Source organism: Tupaia chinensis, unplaced genomic scaffold, assembly GCF_000334495.1.
Source record: "Tupaia chinensis unplaced genomic scaffold, TupChi_1.0 Scaffold148012_1, whole genome shotgun sequence".
In the NCBI taxonomy this organism is placed as follows: Eukaryota; Metazoa; Chordata; class Mammalia; order Scandentia; family Tupaiidae; genus Tupaia; species Tupaia belangeri.
In genome coordinates, this window is record NW_006207862.1 from 1,047,347 (window position 1) to 1,053,077 (window position 5,731).

Here is a 5,731-nt window from a genome sequence, read left to right on the forward strand (position 1 = left end):
GTTTTCATTAAATTCTGACAGAGAAGACTTTGGTGTTTTTTGGTTAAGTACTCAAATCTTTTTTTTTTTTTTTAAGTTTGTTTATTTGTTCTATGAGTGAAAGAGATAGAAGAGCGCTACAGATAGAGATATACCATTCAAGACAGGAACTAGATGCTGGGATCTACTCCCACCTTCAACCAGGCCAGATCATGGGCACATGCATGCCTAGCATACTTAAGAAGGTCTCTGGCCTGAACCAGGAACCTGCTCATGTGTGTCCTCCTCACAGAGTGTCACATTTTACTGTTGTACCACTGTCTGGCCCCCAGCACTTCTGAAAATTTTACACATGTAATAATTGGAAGGATTTCCCACAGATTAATTTCTGCTTCTCGTACACTTTCTACAAAATTTTTTAAAATTAATCTTTTCCATGAGAAAGAGACAGAGAGAGATAGAGAAACAGTCACTTCCAATAAAGTCTTCATGTTTCCATTGGCCTCCCACTCACTCCCTCCCCCCATCCTATCCCAAGTCTCAGCTGGCCCAGATCATGGGCATTCACACGTGCTCAGGGAGGTGTTGGGACACAAACTCAGGACTTTGCCCATGTAAGTCCAGTTGCGCTACCACTGCACTAGTACCTTGCCCCTGTCCATATATTTTTGATGTTAGAACATAGGGCACATCCAAGTAACAATAAAGAGGTCTGGCCCCATACCTTTATTTTACAATGCTGGGTAGGTCAGCATGATGGTTAGTAGGAGTATTCTGGGAAGCCAATCCTTGGCTGGGACAGCTGGTAATATCCTAACCACACATGGAAATGACTGTGGGTTTCAAAAATATATCCCACTAAACTCAAACCAAATGTATCTCTAACTCAACTTTCTTTTAGCTAAATTTTAAAAACGCCCCCTAGCTATTCCAACACCACTATACTAGGGGAAGCATGACAGAGGAGAAGTCACTGAGGACTAAAGATTACAATTAAAATATCTTACCTTTACAAATTTTACAAAAGCATATTACTATGTAAAAACATTGCTAGGGTCCCTTTCAAGGACTTGGAAAGAGCTAAGTGGAAAGAAGGATCCCTGAAGCTGACACTTCCTTGGTTTCACAATAAATCTGCCTCAGCATTGAACAATTCTTTGGTCTCATGACCACTTCACACTTCTAGAAAGTATTGAGGACTCCAAAAAGCTTTTATGTGGATCATATTTATCAACATTTACTATATTAGGACATAAATGTTATACCTTATGAATTCATTAAAATTACTACAAATATTTTTCTTTTGAATTATTTTTATTTAACTTTATTTTTTTATTTAAATTTGACCATAGAGGGACAGAGTGAAAGAGAGAATGGGTAAGTGAGAAAGCAAGCTGCCAGGTCCAGGACTCAAACCGTGGTTGGTAATGTGGGAGTCAAGCATCCTTAACCACTACGCCACCTACCGACCCTCAAGTATTATTATCATTACATGTTAATAACATTTTTATAAATGAAAATAACTGTTTTTCCAAAACAATAAGAATTTAGTGAGAAGAGTGGCCTTTCACATTTTTTCACACTTCTTTAATGTCTGGCCTTTGAGGACAGTCTCATGTCTGCTGTATTCAAAATACTGTAATATCACAGGACATACTGTTTCTGCTAGAACTCACTGTGGTGTTATTACAGTGAAAAAGGCAAATTTTTAGTATGAAAATAATTTTGACTTTCTAGGCCTCCTCACTACACGTTGAGAATCACTGATTTACACAATACTTCATCTACTTTCTAGCTGCCAAGGAGTCTCCAAATACCTTTTCTCTATTTTTGTATCTATTAATTAACCCACCTTTCAGATAAGTGTCAAATGTTAATTATTGCTACACTTTTTAACACACACGGAAGACTTTAGAAACAATTATTTTTAATGAACTAAATGCTCCCTGATAGTAAGATTTTCTTTTTTTAGGACTAGGACTAAGACAAATGTTAGACCAAGACCAAACATAACGTTGGATGCTTTGTATAAATGACTTAATGTCACAATCGAATAGAATATTTACCAAGGTCCTTCCGTGTTCTAGGCATGTGTTAACGGTTCACACACACTGATCTCTTTTAATTCTCACCGTATGTAACGAGGTAGGGAGTACCATGGTTCTCTCTTACCGCAGAGGACGATGAGGACTCAGATACTAACAGGTTGTAAAAGCCCAACTTCATACAGGTCTGAGCCAGGATTGCAATCTCGATAATTTGAACCTGGATCTCTCAGTCTGTTATCTACTCACTGATAAGAGTATAAAGGTGGGCGATAGCATGAGAGATTGTATAAATGACTAAAGAGGTGTGAGAGGTGGGTTAGTGAACTGAGATTCCACGGCTGGATTACTTTTCACTCCAGGTTTCCTTTCTGCTTTTTTCTACCCTCCCACGTTGCTCTTCTCATTTTAAAGAAATTTCATTACTGGTGGCTTCGCCGACTAGGTCTAACGCTGACCCTCCAAGAGTTAAGTTGAACGGGCGAGGAAAACCCCGTGGTAACCACGGTAACGGTAGCGTGGCGGGACCCCTGCGCAGGCGCTCTACAGCCCAGGCCGGCCTGCCAGCTCCACGGCCGCGGGCCCCAGCCACTCCTCTCCGCCTCAGATTCCACCGGCCCGCAGCGGGCGGGGGCGGGAGCGAGGCCAGGGCTGGGCGCCTGCGCAGTCGCCGGGACGTTGGTGTGATCGGGCTCACGTAGCGAGGGCTGCAGTCGCCTCCTCCCTGGCGCTGCCGTCGCGGCCTAGAGGTTATAAAAGGGCTAACTGGCTCCCTCTGCTGCCCAGTTGCGCCGCCAGCGGCTGAGGGCAAGGAGGAGGTAACTCGCCCAAGCGCAGGCGACACGGGGCTGAGGAGCGCACCGCTCTCTGGTCCCGCTTTCCAGGTGAGTCTCACCGTCGACCGTGGAGACCGAGGCCGAGGCCCTTGGACAGCCGTGGACCTTCTCGGGCGGCGGCGGCCCGGGCTCTCCTCGCTGTGGTGGGATGGCGTGGGGGCGGGCGTCCTCCAGTTTATCACAGCAGCTTTGGTACCTTTAATTCTGGACACTCGGCCTCTCGCCCGCGCCACCGTCTGCCCCGAGAGGCCTGGCTGCCCTGGCCCCCGGGACTCCCCTTCCCACCTCTGCCGCCGCTGCGCCTCGGACTGGTGGGGTTGGGGCAGTCTGTGTCCCCGCCCCGGGGACTAGGACCTTCTTGAATATTCCTTCCCAGAAAGGAATCACCCTGCCTTTTTTTTTTTTGCCGAGCTCCCTCCGTACCTGGTCCTCCCCGCGAAGCTGAAGGGAGCGCGAGGGCGGGGAGTGGGATTTTGGCCGCCACAGCCGCAGATGGTTAGCATGTGGCAGCGGGGAGGCGGATTTTAGAGTTTACTGCTGAAGCCGAAGCTCCCCAGGCAACTTGTCCTATCGAAGAGTTGTCGGTTCGGGGCAGCGGACCTCTCCAGAAAGTTCGGGCTGAACTCATCTGTTGCGCGCAGCGGTGCTGCCTCAGCAGCGAGACGTAGCCTGGGGCGCCGAGGTTAGGGCTGCGCGCGGAGGAAGTCGGCTGTCAGATTGCCCCGCGGCCGGGAAGCCTGGCTTCTTCCTTCCCTCTTCTTCCCCCGAAGTTCTTTTACAGACGCATGAGCTTCCCCCTTCTCTCAGCAGAGAGCTGGCAGCTTTCAAAAGTCCACTTCAGTCAAATGCGTGACTGTGTGAAAGTTTGACTTGCATTACTTGATTGGCCCCGGGTTTAGGTTCAAGGGGAGGAAGGATAGTATCCTAAGTCTAATTCTTACTTCTCTTCAGTGGCATCTGTTACATACAAACTCAATTGTAGACACTAACATGCCATACATTCCGAGTAGAATGAAGACTCTTGAAATTTTGCATTGTTTCCTTGAAGAAAGGAATAAAGAAAAAGCTAGGTACCCCTTCAGGAATTCATCTAAAAGTCTGAGAGAGTTGCCAATTTCCTCTTAACCATTTCTGATGTCTCCGAGAGTTGTAGCTCCTGGGCTTTCTCTCGGAATGCACTGAGGGGATGAAATAGCCTCTGTGTGAATGGGGGAAGGGAAAAGACGTGGCAGCAGTGTTCTTTCAACTTTTTGCCTTTTTTTTTTCCCTAAAGGTTCTGGGAAGAAACGTATTTCCCATTTTAGATTTAGAGGTAGCTTATGAATGGGGCTAGTCTTTATAAAATAATCAGATGAAAAATTCAGTCTGCAAAGCAGAAAGATTGGAAATAAATATTTAAAAATTTAGGGGATCATTTGATTACATTTCTGTGGAGAAAATCGATACTTTAAGCAAGAAATATCTAAGAAGCTGGAAGTGAACAACTTTGAATATATTTTGCCTTGATTTGAAATGTGAATAAGACATTCTGTGATTTTTCTTTAACTTTGGCTTTTAGTCTGTGAGAGTAACTTTTCATAATCTTATATGAATTTTACCCTTTTCTGTGGGAAGTATAGATTTTATCACTTACCTTTAAAAGTCATATCATTTGGTTTTGGAACATTATGCCTTAAGTCCTTACAGTGTTTTTTGATAACTTACGGCAAATGTTTCTTAGATTTACACAGACTAGGGAAAAAAGAACTGCTTTGTCTATTTTAGCTGGATAATACTGTTTCCATTAACATCTTGAATGAGTTTGATTTTGAAGTACTGAAAACCAGGACTTTGATAAGAGGATAATTACACTGACCATTTTGTGTCTTGGTAACTTAGGTGGTAAAACAGAAAAAAATGTGTACAACTTTAGATTATTGCCACAGAATTTAGACATTGCAAAAGGCTTCTGAAGAAAGAGTTCTATGTTACCTATGAGGTCTAGGCTTTTGCAAGTGAATCTTGGCTTTCTGGTAAGACTATATTAACCTTTTCTCTTGCTGCAGATTAGTCGTTTACTGACACGTGGTCCATATCTTTCATAGCACAATTAGGTTCAAATTCTGACTTTTGTTACAAGTATGCAGGAAGAGTTGAGACAGCCATAAAACTTGTGATCTTTCATTTCTGTGGAAAGAAACTTAATTTACTTAGGAATTAATTTTCAACTAGGATCTAATTACTGCTCTTAGATTGACCTATAAGATACACAGTAGTGGTTCTTGACCTATTTTAAGGTCATGAAATCCTTTGGGAATCTGATGGAAGATGTGGACCTACATCAGTAAATGGAAATATAGGGAGCCAGATTCCACATGGCCAACTAGATGGAATCTCGGTCCCAGTCCCTTGAAAAAACATGCCAAGCACATGTGCGTGTGTACACAGAATCCTGACAGGATGGAGAAATGGAGGGAAAGGGATTTTGGTGTGGCCACTCCCATTGGAGGGTGTTTTTGGTTTTGTTTTCACTCCCTCTGGCAAGCACATATGTACTCTGACAATTAAAGGAAGAAAGAAAGACCCAATATACACATCTGCAGAATTTTGTGTACCATTTCCTGCTTGCCCCCAGCCCATCCATGAACTCTATTACAAAAACTCCTAAAAAAATATTGAAGTTATTCTTTAAAGATATCTAGGTAGGCTGGCAGGTGGTGTGGTAGTTAAGGTGCTGAACTTCCACATGGTTAACCATGGTTCATGTCCCGGACCTAGTAACTTACTTCCTCACTTTTCCTCTCTCTGATCAAATTTAATAATAGTGACAATAGGGACTAGCAGTTGGTGTAATGGCTATGTTGCTGGACTCCCATGTAGTCAACCGCGGTT

The 5,731-nt window shown here is 43.8% G+C and overlaps 1 protein-coding gene across 2 annotated transcripts in view; it reads left to right on the forward strand.

The window, feature by feature from the left end:
- The first annotated feature begins 2,725 nt into the window (after positions 1–2,725).
- Positions 2,726–5,731, forward strand: part of P4HA1 (prolyl 4-hydroxylase subunit alpha 1) — a 90,641-nt gene continuing 87,635 nt past the window's right edge. Inside the window, exon 1 of one of the 2 annotated variants that reach the window (XM_006170075.3) lies at positions 2,726–2,908. The gene's annotated coding sequence lies outside the window, so the exon portion shown is untranslated. The remainder of the gene's footprint in view (positions 2,909–5,731) is intronic. The other variant, XM_006170074.3, reaches the window with a different exon arrangement.